This window comes from Mytilus californianus, unplaced genomic scaffold (genome assembly GCF_021869535.1).
Source record: "Mytilus californianus isolate M0D057914Y unplaced genomic scaffold, xbMytCali1.0.p SCAF_7, whole genome shotgun sequence".
Classification (NCBI taxonomy): Eukaryota; Metazoa; Mollusca; class Bivalvia; order Mytilida; family Mytilidae; genus Mytilus; species Mytilus californianus.
The window spans coordinates 77,401,309-77,423,830 of record NW_026262723.1 but is presented as its reverse complement, the minus strand read 5'-3'; the positions used below and the strand labels follow the sequence as shown (position 1 = coordinate 77,423,830).

Sequence of the window (22,522 nt, the reverse complement as noted above, 5' to 3'; positions counted from 1 at the left end):
TTATGTGCCATTTCACAGAAGCATAAATATAATGTGAAAATATATTCGTATTTACGGTTTCCATTAAACCCTGCTGTTTTGTTTGAACGCTTTTACAAATCAGTATTATATAAACAAAGCCATCAGATGCGCTTTAGTCTGTATAGTTAAGGCCCGTTGTCGCTATCAAAGTTTTCTTGTACAAATATTCTTGGTCAAAGTTTTTAATGGATTTTTCTGATAGAGACAACCGTCATAGAATTCTTTGATCAAAAACTTTGACGGACTTGGATGGAATAGAATCTACTTTCATGAAATTTTGATGGACTTGGACGGGAATTTTCCAATCACATTGGGGGTTTTTTCTTTGACCAAATATTTGATGAAAACTTTAATAGTGAAAACCAAACACTTTGATAGTAACAACTGATGGCTTGGACCAAGTTTACCTGGTCAAAGAAAAAAATTGACCAAGTTAACATTGATAGTGACAACCGGACTTTATTGAGAAATGACTACCGGCCCATAAACTTCCATATGGATTTTGAGTTATTGAAATGTCTTCAGACTAATTAAAATTAGAGTGCGATCATAACTTTACCATCATGTTAAAAAATTCAATGACTGGCTATTCTCATCTTGAATCTGATTTGGAAAAAATTGAAAGAATGTCAGCCAAATTTACGTTTCACAAATATGTTTCTTTTTTTTCTGAATGAATATATATCTGAAAGAAGAATTTTCAATGACAAAAAAACCTCAATACAATTCTAAGTCACAACCTACTCCCGAAAAAATAAACGCAATGAAAAAGAAATAAAACCTTTAAAGTAATACGACATTGAAGGCTCTTATTAACTGAATCGTACTTATCATTCTTTATTACGCCAATGAAACAATTCCGTCGCAAACACAAGGAATCGTTAAGACAATATCTTATCATAGAAAAAATTACAAAATGACCAACAAAAAAATACGAAAAGACAACCAACAGTCTAAAATACACTTCATAGAAAACTAAAGACTGAGCAACAAGAACCACACCAAAAACTGGGGCTCCGGTAGGATATGCAGAGACTGTTCCACATGTGACCCCCTTCGTTTGTTCATGGAAAGTACAAACTCGATGATTAGTCTCATTCGGTGATGTTGCATTCAAGATAAAGAGGATGTAATTGTGGCTACAACAATTGGAACCTATGCGTGGTAAACTTTCTATCTGAAAGGGAATCATGAGAGGAACGAACACTCTGGAATATCGTATCCGCTGGGGTATTTATACTCCACATGAATGTGCTACTAAAATGTTGCTTCGTAAAAATGGAAAATTCACAATTGGAAAGGTAAATTCATCTCTTTTGACTTTAAGTTTTGCCCCCAACCAACCCTAAATTGGTATTTTCTAGATGTAAGTCAAGATATGAGGCAGACTTAACTGTATCTGTGCTATCATATATTTTCAGGTTGATGGGATAAATTCGTTCAACAGTCAGCAAACTTTATTATTCAGTTAATTAGTGAGAGGACATCATCTAAATAGCGGAACGTGAAGCTACAGGATAATTATATATGTATAAAACTTTATGCATGTCATAACAAAGTCTGATTATAATGCAGCAACTGTAAAAAGTCGCGTAAACAGTAAAGAAAGTGCTCTTCTCGCCAATAAACTAAAATGCATTGCACATTACTTGTTACGATGCGGATATCCCATTAGGATAGGGTAGATAGTTTTGTTATTTGTATGTCTCTGGAACCCAAAAATGCAGCAGTAAAACCCATTATGGGGACACACTTTTAGTTCCCTGATTAAACTGGTTTGGAGGCGATTCCCAAATCAGGCTGCTGGACAATAAACTGGGCCCGTATGCATACTTTTTTTTTAACTAAAGTGTTCCTAAACTTCGATTTCAATAACATGTGGAGCAGGATCTGCTTACCCTTCCGGAGCATCTGAGATCACCCCCCCCAGTTTTTGTAGGGGTTCGTGTTGCTTAGTCTTTAGTCAACTATGTTGTGTTTTGTGTACAATTGTTTGTCTGTTTGTCTTTTTTCTTTTTTAGCCATGGCGTTGTCAGTTTATTTTCGATTTATGAGTTTGAATGTCCCTCTGGTATCTTCAATAAGAATTTCCTTAGTTAAGTGAAATTCTCAAGTCGTAGGCATAAATTACTCAAGTCTTCACTTAATTTAGGAAAAGTTAAATCGAAAAACTTCCTGGAATTACCGCTTGATATGTGTTAGCTCATCTCATCAGATATCCCCATAAGATAGGGTAGACAAGTTTTTTGTTATTTGTGTGTCTCTTGAACCCCAAAATGCAGTGAAACCCATTATGTGGACAAAGTTTTTGTTCCCTGATTTAACTGGTTTGGAGGCGATTCCCAAATCAGGCTGCTGGACAGTAAACTGGGCCCGTATGCATACATTTTTTTAACTAAAGTGTTCCTCAAATTCGATTTCAATAAGAATTTCCTTAGTTAAGTCTTCATTTAACTTAGGAAAACTTAAATCGGAAACTTCCTCGAATTAATTCTTGGTATGTGTGAGCTCATCGCATTTAATCATCCGTGCAAAATTTACTTTTGATTATTTATTGAATAATGCAAACTTATATACGGAGGGTTAAATTAATTAATGGTCAAAACAAGACAAGACAAATACTTTATTAAAGTCTCACCACATGTAACATATAAAATACACAGCATAATAAAACACAAGTAAACAACAAGAGACACTCTATAAAGAGTTATGAGAGACTATAAACAATAAAGTTTAATACAAATTAAATCAACTATCATGAGTATAAAATTCAGCTTCAATACAATTTCTTGTAGATTTTGACAGTATGAAAGTCAAAATTTTCATTTGTAAATAGAAATGTCAATTTTTCAGTTTGTAGTGTGAAACTGAATTAAAAGAAATGTAACACACTAAAATGTCCGAACGAATATCAAACTGGAGCAGAAGAGAAAGGTTGTTTAAATGGACGTGCGTGGACAAAAATATATTTTAAAAGCAGAATTCCTCCTACTGAATGTTACTATAGAAGAAAAATGTCTTGGGAGGAAATAACAAATATATTAAAACATAATAAGTACAGAAAATGCCAAGAAGTGGGACAACTTATGCATGGGGTAATGAATGTAAAGAATCATACTATTTTGAAATTATCCACTACCAATTTTTCTATTGCAAGTAAATCTTCAATCGCAGGAGGCGTCGCAAAATGACGAAGTTACTAATACTCTAAATCATGTTGTAACAAAATATCCAACTAAAGAATGGTACATGTCTGAAAAAATTATCCAAGCTTGGGTATACAGGTAATTTTGTTCAAGTGCCTGTGTATATGTTAGAAAAATCTTATCTTCCTAACCATAAACAATACCAACTCATCATATTATCAATAACATGTGTCCCATCTCTAATAAATCGACCAACACCTTTCATCGGTTTTGCTTGGTATGTTTTTTCTAGGATCTGTGAAAAATGTGAGCAATTATCCAAAAATTGTGGAGAAGGTCTTTCTAAACCAAAACTAAATTTATATTGATTTCTTTAGAATCAAACTATTTAATTCACCCCCCCCCCCCTTTTTTTGATGTGCATAAAGATTCTCATAGCCTTCTTCATTACTAACATTCGATACCATTTGAACAGTTTACCGTTCAAAGTTTGCACGTACAAATGATTCAATAGAAAAACATTGGCATGTATTCCATGCGTGTAAAGATAGTAAACTCTTTTCGGAATAAACAGTTGTGAATAGATAAAGGCAACAGTCGTATACCGCTGATCAAAAGTCATAAATCTATTGAGTGGAAACAAATTCGGGTTACAAACTAAAACCGAGGGAAACACATCAACTATAAAAGGAAAACAACGGAACAACAGAAACACTGAAGTGCGACAAAAACAAACGCCAATGCAACATACATAGAAACGAACTATTTGATAACAACTGCCATATTCCTGACTTGGTACAGGACATTTTAAGAAAAATGGTGTGAGACTGAGAAAGAGGGTATGAGGTAATTATACAACTACCCCCGTTATCTCTGATATTGTTTATTATACGTGATGCTTAGTAAAATTAATATGGTCGTTTACATTAAGCAATAAACAAACGAAATATTATTGAAATTATCTTTAACTGATTGATTGGTAGCTAATCTTTCCATTTCCGGCGAAACAACATACTCTCAATGTTCCTTTTCGTGAGTCTATTTACAAATTTAAGAATATATCCAAACAAAGCTACTGTATCAACTACATTTATTAGCTGAAAAAAAAAATTAGATAAATGTTCTGACGGTAAACTGAAAACATATCGTGTTTTTAAACAAATTTTGTTTTTAAGAAATATCTCACAATGTTTAGTAATTTTGAGCTAAGAGTTTTACAAGGTAAAGCATTTCTTCACATATGTTACAAATAGAACTTGGTAGATATCAGTGTATTCCCCGCTACAGCAGAATATGTAATAAATGTACTTATAAAGCTGTTGAAGATGAGGCTCATTTTAATAATTCGAACAGTCAAAACTAAATCATTTGGCTTTTTAGTGTAGAAAATGTTAATTTTCTTAAAATAATATGTAATTTTATATGCAAACATCTTCCTTAAGTTTATTATATACATACATACTTTAGATTTTGACAGTATTTACTTATTGACTTAAAATTAACACATACTAGTCCTTAAAAAATGAAAATGGAAGATATATATTGAAAAGTACATTCATTTTTTTCTTCTTTTTTTTTCATAAATGAAATTTCCTCATATCCTAATGGCATCACCCCCAGGGACCATATGCATAAAGCTACTTAAGTTAAAAAAAATCAGTGAACACTTAAGTGAAAGAGACTCCCCCTTTTCACCTAACTGGTATGGGTATAATATCTTAAACTAAGTGTTTCCTTAGTAAATTCTTTGTTGTTTTAAGTCACGCCAACACAACTTACGTGGTGTGCATAAAACCCCATAAGCTTAGAAAACGCTGACTCAAGGTTTAAAAAAAACTTGATCTTGTATTGTTAGAACTTGTCCCCTCAACCCAGCAACGCCTATGGAAGATGAGTGATGAATGCCTTGGAAATGGGACAAATTTGATTGAAAAGTACGATGATTTGAAACATTTTTTAAATAAGATTTTACTCATTGTAAAGTTGGATGAATACTACAGGATAATGTTGAGTTTTCAATACTTCACCATTTAAAGTTTTCTCCGTGATTAAAGTTTTGTTTGCTATAAAAAATTGCTGGTGGATAATTTCGAAATGTTTTAATATTTTACATTTATCGGTCGTCCCACTGTCTTTATAACTCTGCTCAGCTCTTAATAAAATTGCATATCACGGCTTTGTGACGTCAAATATGTTGAACCGGTCTTAATAACCTTGACCGGACATATTACCGACGTCATAATAAATGAACCGACGTTGATAAGTTTGACCTGAACTTATCAAGTCATCTTCCGGTTTGCTGGTGAAACAAAGAAAACACTTGTTTTTACCATGCAAAATACGCAAATACAACGCAATAAATCGCTAAGCTGGTAGTCTGCGTATTTATATTGTAAAATATCAATATGCAGACAACCTGATAATCGGTACTTATCACTCCATGCATAAGTTGTCCCACTTCTTTTGGCTCCCTTAAAAATCTCTTCTCATGAAATTGTTTGTACTTATTATGTTGATATATATTTATTTTTTCCTCCCAACCCCATTTATTCCATCCTGTAGTAACAGTAGGGAGAAAGTTTGCATTAAAAAAGTGTTTTTCCATGCTCGTAGATAAAAACAACCTTTTTCTAATGTGCCAATTTGGCATTTGTTTGGATATTTTAGTTGGTTATGTATTTTTGAATTCTTTTACACACTACCGTCAATTAAAACCTAATTGTTAATTAAGTGATGCTATGCATACGTCTGTACTTGAGTAAGAGCAAAGATTTGTTGGCACCGAGTCAGAATAATGTTTCCAAGTACGGTGAAATGTCGTCCTGTAGATCGACAATGTGGAGTATTTACTCAGAGACAAGTGCCTGTGAAATTACGATGAAACCTTAACAAAAACGGTTTAAGATCAGGGAAAAAATGTCAATTATAAACAAACAAGCATAAATTTGGTAATTAGAGACGCAAACCCTTTCGGCACGTAAAAAGGACGGACACCGAAGGGAGATGAGTTAAGCCTTTTTCAACTAATTTTCATAGTTTGTTCTTATGTTGTACAGTTCCACCACTGTCCCAGGTTAAGGGGAGAATTTGTACATTAATCTTTTATAGCTGACTATGCGGTATGGGTTTTGCTCATTGTTGAAGGCCGTGTGGTGAACTATAGTTGTTAACTTCTAATTCATTTAGTCTCTGATGGAGAGTTGTCTCATTGGCAATCATACCACATCTTCATATTTTTATATAACACACGCAGCTATATAAGTCACAAGAAGGTCGGCAACTCTGTCGCTACAGATCAGATGGTAAGAAAGGGTCGACAATATCTTACATTTAATCAGAGACATATGCACTTATTTTGTCAACTAAAATTGGTAAAAAAATTATAAAATTGTTCAAAATCATTTGCATTGGGTTTAGGCTTAAATTTGTTTTAATGAGGACAAATTTTACAAACAGAAAACAAAATATTATTATTAATATATTTATAAAAATAATTATGCTAAAACATTTAGAAGTTGAAAATATTAATATTTAATTTTTTTCTTCATTATTATTGTTTTGATATTTATTCAGCGTTGTGATAATTGAAAGAATTTCCCGATGGCAAAATATGTCGTATATTACTTTAAAACTCAGGAAATAACATAGTACACAGGATAATTATAACACTTATAGGTAATTTGGTTTGGCATACGTTTTCTGTGTAATACCTGACTAATTGTGTAAAGTAGGCTTGTATCTTCCTGTCTGTACCTTTTCAGGCTTACCTGATGTCATTGCATCTATGCATTTGTGTATTTTATAATAAAGATGTCATATTCATATGTATGTACATTACAATTTTTATTTTTTAGGCATCGAAAAAGGCTACTATAAAAATAAACACGGTGAAAACATGCAATCTTCGCCATTTAAATATAGAAAATAGCAAATTTTACCTAAGTATAAACATGATAAATGATACAGCAACCATTTTGAAAAATCTCGTCATTGTCGAAAAATTTACAGTTTTAAATCGACCAGGGACGTAATTTTTATACAAATTAAACTGTTAAAAACAGCATGCACCGCTAGACATATGTTTCAGTTATAACAATATAGCAGCAAAGTATTACTTTTTGAATTTTCCTTGGAGTTCGGTATTTTTGCTATTTTACTTTTTACTTTTGCTTAAGACATTTATGAAATAAATGTTCAAGAAGACGTAGGTATGTTAGTTTTAAAATAAAATAAACGGGCAGACGACGAGAAAAGGAGCGATATTTACAATTGATCAGGGACGTAATTTAATCTAAGATTAAACTGTCAGGGTCAACATTTTAAGCTCACCTTTCCTAAAAGGAAATGTGAGCTTTTGCCACCACTTGGCGTCCGTCGTCGTCCGTCGTCGTCGTCGTCGTCCGTCCGGTGTAAACTATTTCAAACATCTTCTCCTATGAAACTACTGAACCAATTGCAGCCAAACTTATGCTGAATGATCCTTAGGGTATCTAGTATAAAGTCTGTGTTTTATTAATAGTTTCGTAAAAAAACATGGCCGCCATAGCTAAAAATAGAACATAGGGGTAAAATGCAGTTTTTTGGCTTATATCTTAAAAACTAAAGCATTTAGAGCAAATCTGACTGGGCTAAAAGCGTTCATTAGGTCAAGATCTACCTGCAGTAAAATTTTCAGAGAAGTCGGACAACCGATTTTTGGATTATTGCCCCTGAATTAATAATTTTAATGAAATTTTGCAGTTTTTAGTTATTATCTTGAATATTATTATAGATAAACATAAACTGTAATCAGCAAAAATTTCAGCAAAGTAAGATCTACAAATAAGTCAAATTGACTAAAATTGTTTATTGACCCCTTAAGGAGTTATTGGCCTTTAAAGACAATTTTACACAATTTGTTCATCATGTTTGCAAACATTTAAAAAATCTTCTTCTCTGAAACTGCTCAACCAATTTCAACCAAACTTAAATAGAATGATCCTTATGGTATCTAGTATACAGTTTGTGTTTTATTAAGAGTTTAGTCAAAAAACATGGCTGCCGTGGCTGGAAATAAAACATAGGGGTAAAATGCAGTTTTTGGATTATATCTCAAAAACTAAAGCATTTAGAGCAAATCTGACATGGTGTTAAAGTGTTAATTAGGTCAAGATCTACCTGTCACGAAAGTATCAGACAAGTCGGACTACTGATTTTTGGGTTATTGACTCTCAATTGATAATCTTTGGGAAATTTTGCAGTTTTTAGTTATTATCTTGAATATTATTATAGATAAACTGTAAAAAGCAAGAATGTTCAGCAAAGTAAGATCTAAAAATAAGTCAAATGACTAAAATTATTAATTGACCCCTTAAGGAGTAATTGGCCTTCAAAGACGATTTTACACAATTTGTTCATCATGTTGTTAACTTTAAAAAATCTTCTTCTGTGAAACTACTGAACTAATTGCAGCCAAACTTATGCTTAATAATCCTCAGGGTATCAAGTATAAACAAATGTGTTTTATTTTGTGTTTGATCCAAAAAATATTGTCATCATGGCTATAAATAGAACATAGGGTAAAATGTCGTTTTTGGCTTATATCTCAATACCATAGCATTTAGAGCAAATTATCAGAAGTAAAAATGTTTATAAGGTTAAGTTATACCTGGCTTGAAATTTTAAGACGAATCAGACGACCCATATTGGGGTAATTTCCCCTGAATTGACAATTTTAAGGAAATTTGGCAATTTTTTGGTTATTATCTTGAATATTGTTTAAGATAAAGGTAAACTGTGAACAGCATAAATATATCTGCGTTAATATAGGAAATGCCTGTATCAAGGCAGGAATATGACAGTTGTTTTCCATTCCCTTGATGTGTTTAACTTTTGATATTGAAAAATGATAAAAAGAAGAAGAAACTCAAATAAGTGAACATGACTGAAGTTGTCAAACACCAATTACAGTTATAATTGCTCTTAAAAGATGATATAAACCTTTTCTTTTGCTTTTGAAGAAAATATGACAAAACCGAGACACGTTGAATGGCATTTTCAAGCACTTATTAATATACAGTAAACCAAAAAATAATCAATGATGAAATTTGGGACTAATAGTCTCAAATGAAAGATAAATGCAAAAAAACACAGGTGAGCGATTCAGGCTCTTGAGAGCCTCTTCATTTAAAAAGAACTATGTTCGAAGACAAAGGAAAGAGCAGCAAATGTTGGAAAACGGGCCGAATTGACGGAAAAATTAAAGTTAATTGGAGGGCCTACTTAATTTCTATGACACATATTTTACTAAAGATGGCGGATTGCCACGTCATTGAAGTCACGTGATGTCTAACTTAGTTGGACGAAAGATAGCAAAGGAATATTCAATCTCATCGAAGACAACTTCAAATGTCATGGCAAAAAAAAAACCCCGAAAAGCGACCAACGAAAAACAACAGAACAAAGAACACAACATAAAGTAGATGTTCCAATGTCCCTTTGGTAGCTCTCGCCTCTCTTTTCCGGATAGTTGCTTATCATATGGATTTAAAGTGTGAACCTGATTGCGAGATATTGTACGGTTATGGAAGCAAATGCTGTAAAAGTTTGGCGGAAAAGAATAATAATCAGAAGAAATACAGTAAGGTCTGTTCCATTTGGAAAAGGAAAGACCTTAACTAGATATTCAAAGAGAAATACTGTTAATTGCGTTCATGAAGTATAGTAAACCGCGTGCAACGTTTCACACGTTAACCTCTCTGCAGCATTTAAATTAAGGCTAATAGCCCGTATGAGGGAAACACTGGTGCACATTCAGCTATTATGAAATTATATCACCAGCATGGAAATTGTTGGAAAAATACAATGAGGCTTCGGAGTTCACTAGTATCTGTCCTATAACTGTTAAGACGAGTAATCAGGTCTGGTTTCTTTTTTTTAATCTAATTGTTCTGTCGTTACGTATCTAATTAATTATAAAAGTGAAAAATACATCTGAAATTACTTCGTTTAATTCCTTTTTTTTTTAATAATTTAATATATCAATTTCAACAGGAAACAGGTTTAAACCTATCCACGGGTATCGTAAAACAAGGCAAACTATATTTTTTTTTACGTTGCCTAACATGTAGGGAGGAATTCAATTAATCAATTTATCTATCAATTCAAAAATATATTATATATATCACGACATGTCATTGGCTTTAGTGAAGATGATCTTCTATCAAATGCATATTATCGATAAAAGCCTGTCAAGATTTAAACAATTATTTCGAGCACTTCCTATTCAATTTTTATTGCTCACGAAAATGAGAACTTTACTTTTGTACTTATTTCATTGGTACTTAAGTTTACCTAAAAATAAGAAACATCCCTTTACTAGGTGCTGATTCGGAAGTAGGTGCACAACACGCAAAATTATACAGTTTGCTAGAGAGCAGGAATTTATCTATCTCTTCATAACCACTAAAGGGTCAACATTCTTTATTTTACAAATGCTTATCACGCAGAAAATATTTGCCGTAGAAAAATGCATTTTCAAACATTAAAAGCTAGTGAGTAAAAATTCAAAAGAGATATTTTCAATCAATAACTATTGATCCATATATCTTACCTTCTTTCATAAATCTGCTTTGATTTCCATTAAATTAAGAAAATGAAAAAGATGAAAATGCTTACCGTTTTATAATCTTTTTTGAAGCTCAAACAAATTAATGCTTTTGTTGCTCGTTGATTCCACCCAGTTAACAATCTACTGATTATGTACTGTCTCCTTAGTAGAAAAAAGAAATATAACTAAGATTTGAATATGTTTGTGAATACTTGTCTCTCTGGCAATCAAACCACATCTCCTTATTTTTATATTAAAAAGAAAAAAATGAAAATTACTGTGGTAGGAGTGTTGACATGTCATGTAATTTTTTGTTTTTCTTCCAAAATGAAATAATATGAATTTATCACAACTTTTAAAAAAAAGAAATGTAGCAAGATAAAAAAAATTGCTATCGGAAATACCTTAAAAGAAAATATAAGTTATAGAAAACTGTTGTAAAAACATTTCAGTTGAACTAGTAGTGAACATTTTCCCTTTAGTTGATCGAAATATTTTAAGTGTTTTGTACGATAATTTCAAAGTTCCGCTGAAAAGATACAAAACGTTATTATTTAAACTCTCTTTTAATTTAACTGAACTACTAAGACCACTATGCCACAAATGCCCCGTTTCTTATTGCCATTTCTTATTGAAAAGAAAAAAAACAAACATTGCATTTACCAAAACATCCCAAAAAAATAAATAGTTATAAAATAGAAATAAAAATTGAGGATAAAATTCATTCTAAAATATCTAAAAGCTAAAACAGACTATTAAATCATGCAATCATATTACTAAATTATTACAATCATAAGTAAAAATTATAATCTTTTACTAAGAATTACATTTTTATTAAAATTTTGCGATCCATTGACTACTTATTATGTTTGAAGTAAACCCATTTTATCTATTTAACTGAATTTTACAATTTTTTTTCAGAAATATGACTTTGACAAGTTATAGAAAATAGAGTAATATTCAATAAAAGATTACTTTTACCCAGATATATATAATTCGAGTAAAATTGTGTCATATGTTAACATTAGTTTCAACCAGAAATTAATTTAAATATTAACAATGTTTTTGAAGTTGAATATTAACATTTTTTGAATTTCTATACTTTTACTGCAGTAAAATATAAACCCTACCTTCCTCAAAGACACCTATAGAGTATGTGCTTGTTTGCTTTTCGGATCTGCTTCATTTATACATGTTGTATGCATCACCAAGGTAACACTATGTCTTAGTGCAGTGTATACTAACTACGAGGCAAAGGAAAAAATTTCTCTGATGTTAAGACTTCCGTCTGAAGATGCAACTGTAACAATAATTAGAATATTATGAAAGAAGCATAATACATAAATAATATTGAAATATGCATAATAATGTACTTCATTCAAAATACGAACAACATACACATGATTTTCTTCGTACTACCGCTTTTAGAAAATTACCTTTACTCGGATACTTTTTGTCTGACGATTTAACTGAAATGAAATATTATTGTGAAACAAATACTTCCGAAAAATAAGCAAAGTCATGTGTTAAAAGAAGCAAAAACATTTCATTAAACACAGACTACTTGTAATATCTTGAGATAAATCGGTGCATACTATTATTTGAAACGATGCAATTACAGCAATGTGTGTCAGTTTGTCTCCTTCCAATTTCATGTTATTTGTGTAATCTGTTTCTTGGGTTGGTGTAGTTTGACAATTTTTATAGAGCTGTTCGGTGTTATTATTCCAATTAAACAACTTGCATGTAAAAGTTTGGATTTATTTAGCTCAGTTCCTGGATTACTTTTGTGTTACTAATCTCAAGACATTGTCTTACAGAGGGAAAGTAATTCGCTCATGAAGGATTACACTTGAATTTAGAAATCTATCCAACTGGCCGATACATAATCAGAGAGAATAGTTATCTAAAAATGAATTGCATACCAAGTTGCCATGAATTGTTGTTTTAATTGCTTTCAACAAGTAACAAGAGTGCACAAATGAAATGTCTCGCTTGCTTTACTGATCAATTTTGAATTTATGTGGAAAGTCTTAGTGAAGAATATGATACAACAAATATTACATACAATTAATATTATCTATGTTCCATGTAGATGAGATAAATATCCTCTGAAAAAGCTCAACCATGTAGATGAGATAAGTATCCTCTGAAATATTTCAACCATGTAGATGAAATAAATATCCTCTGAAAAAGCTCAACATTGTTATGAAAAAAGAGAGGTCGTAATATTTTGATTTTTTTGGTCACAGAATCAACATTTTTCAATTGAGACCTCAAAGAAATATCAGTCATAACTTGACAAAAGTGCAAGTCTGCTGCTCGATGTTTTCATTGAGTCGAACCTGATACTTTGTTTCCTCTTCACCATTTGTATTAGGTTTTGGACTTTCAAATATTTTGGCCTTTAGCATAATACTCTTAATGTTATCTTAACTAACAATACAAACAAATTTGGCAGACCACCGGTGTTTCTAAATGTGGACTGTGTCTGTCACGTATTCTCAGTAACAGGAATGATGTAAATATATTTGATTACATTTTAAGCTTTTACATGCAACATTATACAGATGCGTCATCAACAAACGGGTTTAATGGGGGGTGTACCATGTATGGTTTGTTGTTTCCTTCATGGCTATATATTTGGAATTATCATAAACAAATGCTTGTCCATGTCTTTTCTAGAAATATAACCTATTTAGTAGGAGCAACTATTTAATGTGGGATTCTAACTTGTCTTAAACACGTAAACTGTTCTAATGTGATAATGAGACAGCCGTTGCTATAAAGGAGAAGGGTTGCTTGAAATGATTGATGGCTAAAACCGCTTTTACTGGTATTAAAGCCAACCAATTTATAATGAATGTTGTAAAAAATTGACAGTTTTGACACTAAATGGGTATAATCATTGGCATAAATATCCAACTCCATAGGGTACAAAATCATATTGGTCTTTATAAGATCATTGACAAATATTGTCAAGTCGGGTGGGTTGTTATACTCTAATTTCTCATCTGGACAACTGTATTTCTCACAATGTTCAAGAACTTAAATGACAATAAATAACATAAATTATGTATAATAAGTGGTTTCAAACATGTTTTCGCGGTTCTCAATCTTCAGATAACAGCACAGCTGTCTGATCTGTATTTTTACCGATTGTGTCATATATCCCATAGTGACATTTTGACTGAGTCTTGATTCGCATGCATGGCAGGAGATGCTCACCCTGTCGACACACCCGGTCTTTTTTGCTGTTCTTTTAGATTTTGTTTATTACTTTGATTTGTCTCTTCTCAATGGATTGATGAGATCTGAAAAATTGTTCAATAAACATACAATATTCGTCGAATATACTGTACATAGCTGTCTCGGGGTATATTTTGACAATTTTTGAAAAAATTCGCACATGGTGTGAAATCGACGTGATACTTACCAACTATACGGACATATTTTTTTCAAAAGGCAAAGTTTTACAGAAAAAATCTAAAACGATATTGAATTGAATATTGTTTTGGGGTATACTCAATGTAATTATCAATACGTGATGCTCAGGATCTTCCGTTTGAATGTAAATCTATCCACTCCTTAAGCGTGTTAAATTTTTCAGAATAAAATATATTCAATAGCTATTAAAATATGATTATGAAGAATAAATCCCTTTACAATAAATAAATGAAACAGGAAAGGTGTGCTGAAGATAGAAAATTGTCCCGTGCTGTTAAATAAGAGCAAAAATTTCCGAACAAACATTAGACAATTTTTGGCAAAACAATTTAAATCGATATAGTTGTATTGGGTTTCATTTAAAACATTAAAAAATAAAGAAAGTTTGGGCTTCAAAACTCAGTAAGGGAAATGAGCATTGTTAAACAAATTTTGTGAACAAATTCTGAAATCATATAAAATGATTTCCTTAAACAATTAGAAAAAATGCAAAACACTTGAACCTAATGAGTTCAGATTCACAATCACGATATATTTCGTAAAAACTGTGTATAATAAACATTTATTCTTTGTACACACATATGATCTAATGGGTATGACCCTCTGTAATTGGTATGACTCACCTAGCAGGTTAAACTGCTATGAATTAGAGACATAAACATCAACAAATCATTTTGATAAGACTAAATTATTAGGAAGATATTCAGTGCATGAATTGGCAGATTTTTTAAAATACGGCTAGTTGTATGGATAAAATTACACATATATTTATAGTTCAACATGATTTAACACATTATACGGTATTCATATTTGGAAATAACCTCCTTCCTTTTAACAACGTCCAATTCTTTGTATAAAGTATCTCCGTTTTTGTGTATAATATTAGGCTATAATTTCTATTATTTGATTGAATTAATATTACACGAGTTCTTTCTTTTAAGAATGGCAAATTACTCATATAAAGGACTATTTATGGTCTTAAAAAAGTACACTGCACAATTCATGTACGATGTGTCTAATGGTTGGGGCCTCGCAATCATGTTTAACGCCACCCATCATGTCTGTGCATTTACCAAGTGAGGAGTCTGTTATTCAGTTGTCGTCGTTTGTTGCTGTATATTATATGTCATATCTTCGTTTATTGTTTTGTAAATTAATCAGGCCGTTATTTTTTTATTTGAATTGTTTTACATTTTGTCCATTCGGCGGCTTTTACATTTTCAATTTTGCTACACCTGCATTGAAACCGTCAAATCTATGTGGTAATTAGAAAACACTTATTTTCATGAATATATGGCATTAATTAAGGTTTATATTTCACCTTAGATAACGTGATTTATTTTATAGCTAATAAAACATCTAAATCCCAAACATTCAATAGTTCAAAAAATATTCAACTAGTTACGACCTATAATAACACTATAAATTACAAAAGCGCATAGTGCAGGAGTTTAAAACTATTCAATCTTATTCGGATATGAGGCAATATCGTTTGATATCTGAATTGTTTGGATATTTTATTCTTTTTATTACAGTGGATTTTAATGTAAATAACGCATAAAAATTGTGTGGAATTATCTTTTTTTAAATGAGTTCTCTATTCGTTATGATGCAGTCTTGACACTTACAGTGGTATATGGCGTCAACAAAAGTGAAATGACTGGATTTCACAGAAATCTATTTCTGTCCGTTTTAAAACTGTATAAGGCTAAAGATTTTGTTATTCAAATAGATGATACAAGTTTCATTTAAAAATCAAGTTAGTTTATATAAGAAGTTATATCACAAAAATTTCAGTATTCTGACTAGCTTCAGTTTAAAAAAAAAAATTTTTAATCTTATTGTCAGATTAAACCCTTCGTGACCCTCTCCTTTGTGGATATTTTTTTAATTTCTTGATTCTCAGCAATAACATACTCTCTGTTCCATCGTATGGTTTGTCCATATCTTAATACGTTACGCTCGTGCGTGGTTACAATATACGAACTTCAATGAAGGGAAATGACTGGATTTATTTCAGATTGTTTTCATTTGACTTGGAATAAATGTTATAAATGTAGATATTCTGCATTGTGGTACACCGACATCAAATATTCATTGGTGTGTTTCTATTAGATTCGGTTACACTTCTTTAGATTGGAGACATATAAAATACTACGCTACATTGATATATTATTTTGAAAAGCGTCTATGTTAGAAAAATACTTATTGCAAGAATTAGCAGATTTATAGAAATATGGCCTATTGTCTTCTTCAAATTACACATATATAAAAAGTTTAACATGTTTAAACATAATACCTTTGTTTATTCATGTTTAAAAATAACCTTCTTACTTCAACAACCTCCAGTTCTTGGTATAATTTCTTTAAGAAAATTAAACTTTTCTACGTCATAACAAATTGTTATCTCTGGTATTTAAATCTATTTCTGTCTTTATGATTCCGCCAATGTAATACCGTTACAACAACGATATGCAGAGAGGCATACAGGAGCTTGTTCGCTCTAAATAAAACCCAACACAATTGTATGTCGAAAATGAGCATTTAATATAAAATGCCAATATCAAACAAGAGAACACATGTACAATATGATATCAAAAACAAATTTTATAAAATATAAAAAATATCAAAATTATTCATGTAACCAATATGGTAAAACTATGCATATGACTTGACTGTAAATAGTGATTGGTTCATCTGATATAATAAGAGCGAAGATGGGGCATAAAAAGCGCCAATAAAGCTGTTTGAATTTAAATAAAATTGAGAAAAGAAATGGGGAATGTGTCAAAGAGACAACTACTCGACCATAGAGCAGACAACAGCCGAAGGCCACCAATGGGTCTTCAATGCAGCGAGAAACTCCCGCATCCGGAGGCGTCTTTCAGCTGGCCCCTAAACAAATATGTATACTAGTTCAGTGATAATGGAGTCATAGTAAATTCCAAATTATACACAGGAAACTAAAATTAAAAATGATACAAGACTAACAAAGGCCAGAGGTTCCTGACTTGGGACAGGCGCAAAAATGCGGCGGGGTTAAACATGTTTTTTGAGATCTCAACCCTCCCCCTATACCTCTAGCCAATGTAGAAAAAACAAACGCACAACAGTACGCACAGTAAAACTCAGTATAAGAGAAGTCCGAGTCCGATGTCAGAATAGGAAAAAAAAAAAAAAAAAAAAAAAAAAAAATCAAAATGACAATAATACATAAATAACAGACTACTAGCAGTTACTGACATGCCAGCTCCAGACCTCAATTAAACTGATTGAAAGATTATGTCTTCTTCATATGAATATCAGGCACAATCCCTTCTTTTAGGGGTTTAGTATTATACCGTCATAAAATATATGAGAAGAACATAACCCGTGTCATGCCAACAACTGGTTTTAGAATAAATGTGTTTAATTCCGATGCAAAGACCCTATAAGTGAATCAATATTAAAGCCAAAATATGCAATCTTTAATGACCTGACAACAGTATCGTAACTATATCCCTTCTTAATAAGTCTGTTTAAAGGTTTTGTTAGCTTTTGAGGTGAATACTGACATTTTTGTGCTTTGTAAAGAATATTACCATAAAAGTTTGGATGTGAAATACCCGAACGTATAAGATGTCTGCATGTTGAGTTATATTTACGAATGATGTCCTTATACCGATGATAAAATTTAGTAAATGTTTTTACTAGTTTATGATATCGAAAACCCTGGTGTAATAATTTTTCAGTAATACATAAATTTCTCTCGCTAAAATCTAATACGTTGTTACATACACGAGCGAATCGTACAAGTTGGGATATATAAACACCATAAGATGGTGACAAGGGAACGTCACCATCTAAAAATGGATAATTAACGATAGGAAATGAAAAATCGTCTCTTTTATCATAAATTTTTGTATTAAGCTTCCCGTTAATGATATAGATATCAAGATCGAGGAAAGGACAGTGGTCATTGTTAGTATTAGCTTTATTTAAAGTAAGTTCAACAGGATAAATTTCTTCAGTATACATACTGAAGTCGTCATTATTGAGTGGTGCACAGTTAGTCCCCATTGGAATTCCGATAACTTGACGATATACGGAATCTCCAAAGCGAACAAAAATGTTATCAAGTAAAAATTCAAGGGCAGACATAGTATCAAAGCAGGTCCAATTAACATAGTTCTTTTGTTTGTTGCTACTAAAAAATGACCTAAAAGAGTTTGAACATATGTATTCGCATTCCGACTTTTTAAATGCCCATTTAATTAGGTGTGTGATTTTTTTCTTAATAAGAATATGAGGCAAAGTGGTATATAGGGTAGAAAAATCAAAACTTTGAACAGATTCAAAATCACCAATATATGCATGCAATTTATCAAGTACTTCCAACGAGTTTTTGACACTCCAAAAGTAATTAATTCCACTATTTTCAAAGGCCTTATTTGAACAATTTATTATCAGGTTTTTGATTGTACCAAGTGTACTAGTAAGTAGAATAGACAATTAAGTAGTGGAACAATGACTTGAAGACGAAATAAATCTATATTTGTAAGGTGATTTGTGTAGCTTCGGAAGCCAGTACATAGTTGAGACTTTCATTGTATTTGGTTCTGCATGTGAAGAAGTAGCTAATAGTTTATGTTTGTTACAGATATCGTTTTCTGAAAATGAAGTCAGTTGGAATGTTGGTGAATTCGTGATTTCCTTTTGCAGAACCTCAATGTAAAATTTAGGTCAAACTATAACGATATTATTAGCAGCTTTATCAGCCGAGACAAAAACAAATTCCTTGGCTAGTTCTTTTAGTTTATGTTTGATACGAGAAATAGGATTTTTATGGTTGTTTTTAAAAGTAAAATGTTCTTTAAAATGTTGTATACGTATATCAACTATCTTCATTACTGAATTAAAAAAAGAGTCCAAAGATTTTTTGTCAGCTTTTTCCCGTTTTATCCATTTCAAACAGTAAGCACGAAGTGAGTCGTGGATGATATTACGACACTCATTCCAATTAATAATTGACGGGGGGCGATATTTAGGTCCTTTACTGAGGAATGATTTTAACTCTCGGTCACGAACGATGTTAAGGTCTCCTGTTATAACATGGGAAATGGGGCCATAAGTGTATTCGGAATTACTACAATTACATGACGTAGGTGTATTTTCACTGATATTTACATCTTTACAGACTTGGCTATAATTAAACACAATTTCCGGGTAGATTTCTTGTAAATATAACAAATAAGAGGGAGTTCAGTATTGTCAAAATATCCAGGAATTTGTTCTTTAACAGAATGGTCGTTAAAAATACCGGCAATATTTACAAAATCAAAACCTTTATTGACATACTTTATTTTAACAAAATGTTTTTTATGATCTTCAGGGCGATCAATTTTGGGAAACAGTTTAGAATAACAATATGCCATTATAATTTGAACGATTTCATACTTAGGACTGAAATATGAAATTGTGTTGCAATCCTCTAAAATTTTATTTAATCTACTTATAGGTAAAGAACAGAGCTTGGTTAATAGATAAAGTCTGCCGTTGTTTTTTGAAATAGAAATTAGGTCCGAAATATTTGTATAGTTGGTCCGAAACTTTCTTTGATTGCGATTTTTTCTACGCCCATGAGAACGGTTTTTACGAACAGTTTTAGAAACTATATCCAAAATGTTAACAGAATCGGTTCTTGATATATTACCAATTCCCATGATATTATCATTAAGACCGAGAGGGTAGACTGTCTGTAATTTTTTAATCCAATTTAATTCAATTATTTTCCGTGATCGTACAAACTTTGAATGAGATTCACCAGGCTGCTTATTTACTACTTCTAAAGGTTGAACTGTTAAATATTTAATAGGATGATTGTGCTTTTTAAGATGTTGATAAATGATACTTTTAAATTTATTGGGTCTTTTAAAACGATACAGGTGTTCTTGCGTGCGTTTAGATAAATATCGTCCGAATGTCTTAACATGAAAAGTCAAACAGCAGCCCCAACCGATGTATGCCTTTGATAAACATAAGAATAATTCAGTTTCTATGAACAAGTAAGATAAAATGAAAGAAATACTAAAGACTAAAAACTCCTGTAAACAAAACAAAAAATTTTTTTACACCATCTTTCTATCAGCACATTTTGCCATGCAATGTCCTACAACAATGTACATATAAATCATGATAATGGTTAACATAGTCTCAAAAATAGATGTTACTGTCAACCGTAGAACTAATGGACCGATTTAAGCGGATTATTCTAATAATCAACGATATGGAATATCAGGACGGCATAATTAATATTAACATCCACCACTGTGAATAACAGTACACGTTACAATGCTGTTGCAAAGAAGTGTAGACCAATGTCTTTGAAATGTAAGCAATATCGTCATCCGATCCTGCTCAAAGGTATTCTAACATCAGTCTAAGTTCAAATTTCGTTTAAAAGCAAACATTGTGCATCCTTGCAATGCATGTAGTATTAAAACTTCAGCAAGCCGAATTTAAAAGTCTATCCAACAGGTAAAAACGTAAACTTTAAATTCCTAAAACTGTTGTTGTTGTCCGTAATCCTGTTTCCTTTTATAGCGGACACAAATTCAGTTCTTACAGATTGTTTAGCAGGTTAGGCATCACATATCGGAGTCATATAAAGTCTGCACAACAGCAGAATATCTCTAAAACTATGAGATTTTCATGTGAAATGTCTTATGTATTGGTCCAATTCAAGACTACTGAATTATCCACAGCTTCTCCAAGAACAACATTTTTTTTACAGGACAAAAGTCAGGTTCAACTTGACTTTGAATTTGTAACTGGACAGGCTGTTTAGACAAGTTATGTTTAAAGTTGGACATCTTTAAAATTAAATACGGATTTCCAGAACCACAATTTTTTAAAGTCAGATTTTCCAAATAAATCAAATTATGATTTTCTTGTTATTCCTAATCGTTATCTCTCCTATACGAAGGAAAGCATGAAATGCCATTAAAAAAACATCAACGAAAACAACTTTTGTTGATAGAAAGATCTACAGATAAATGGTAATGCCCTGATAATGTCATGGAGAACAGAAAGAGTAATAGGGCGCCTCAAATCAGGAGTTGCTGATAAACGTTTAGCACCACACATCATTTTTTTTATTAAAAAATTTGAACATAAATCCGGACGACGATTGATTTTTAAATTGTAAGATAATGCACCCAAGTAAGTACTTATAGTGTTCGGTGACTTTCCATCCTCATAAGAAGATGCAATAAAAAAACATCAGCATTTCAAGTGAGCAATTAACTATACCTGGAAAAACTTTACTCAAAAAAGGATAAAATACTCTTAAAGCATTACCATACACTTTTTTGGTAGAGGGTGCAATAGCAGCGTCTATCAGCAGTCTTGAAGTGTTTAATAAACTTCTAGTAATCCTGGGTCCACGTCTGTGGGATACGTGTCCATCAAAGAGGCCAGTCTGTGAAACTCCTGAATCTGAAAACGTGAAAGCAGATCCGGTAGAATATTATGTGTTCCAGGAATGTGTTCGGCACGCATTAATATGTTCAATTTCATGCATGTCAGAACAAGTCGCCTCACTAATTTCATAACCATAGGATCTTTTGAGGTTTGTTTATTGACAATCCATACAACTGCCTGATTATCAGAATGGAATAACAAGCAAGAATTTTTAAATAAATGACCCCAGACTTCAACGGCAAGCACAATGGGATAGAGCTCCTTAAACGTAATTGTGCACTCATTGAGAGAATCCGACCAGCGCCCATAAAACCAATGCGACTTGAAAATAGCACCATATCCAATAGCTCCAGCTGCGTCTGTGTAAAGGTGCAACTTAACAGATGACATCCACACATGGTCGAGCATCAAAGCCTTTCCATTGAAGCAATTGATAAACATATACCAAGCTAATAGGTCTAAACGACTTTCTTTTGTAAGCCTGATATAGTGGTGATGCCTAGAGATACCCTTTGTCAAATCTATCAATCGCCTTAAAAAGGCTCGCCCTGGAACAACAACACAGCACGCAAAGTTTAACAGACCAATCAATGACTGAAGCTCACGTAAAGTAACCCTTTTTCGAACTTTCATAGCCTGCAAAGCAGCTTCAATTTTTCTAATGTTATCATCTGAATCCAATTCAATACCCAAGAATACAAGACAAGTACAGGAATATTCAGTTTTTTCATTCTTAATTGGCACTCCTAATGTTTTACAGAGATTCAAAAACAATCTTAAACTTTCCTCACAAACATTACTGTTCGCAGGACCCACAAAAAGAAAATCATCTAAAATATGAATCATATGCCTGATATTT

At 32.0% G+C, this 22,522-nt stretch overlaps 1 protein-coding gene across 1 annotated transcript in view; it reads right to left on the bottom strand.

Annotated features, from left to right (window-relative positions):
* Nucleotides 1–11,967, bottom strand: part of LOC127709031 (uncharacterized) — a 30,324-nt gene extending 18,357 nt beyond the window's left edge. Inside the window, exons 1-2 of the mRNA XM_052214317.1 lie at nucleotides 11,886–11,967; nucleotides 10,824–10,917 (exon numbers count right to left, since the gene is read on the bottom strand). The gene's annotated coding sequence lies outside the window, so the exon portion shown is untranslated. The remainder of the gene's footprint in view (nucleotides 1–10,823; nucleotides 10,918–11,885) is intronic.
* Nucleotides 11,968–22,522: the final 10,555 nt, after the last annotated feature.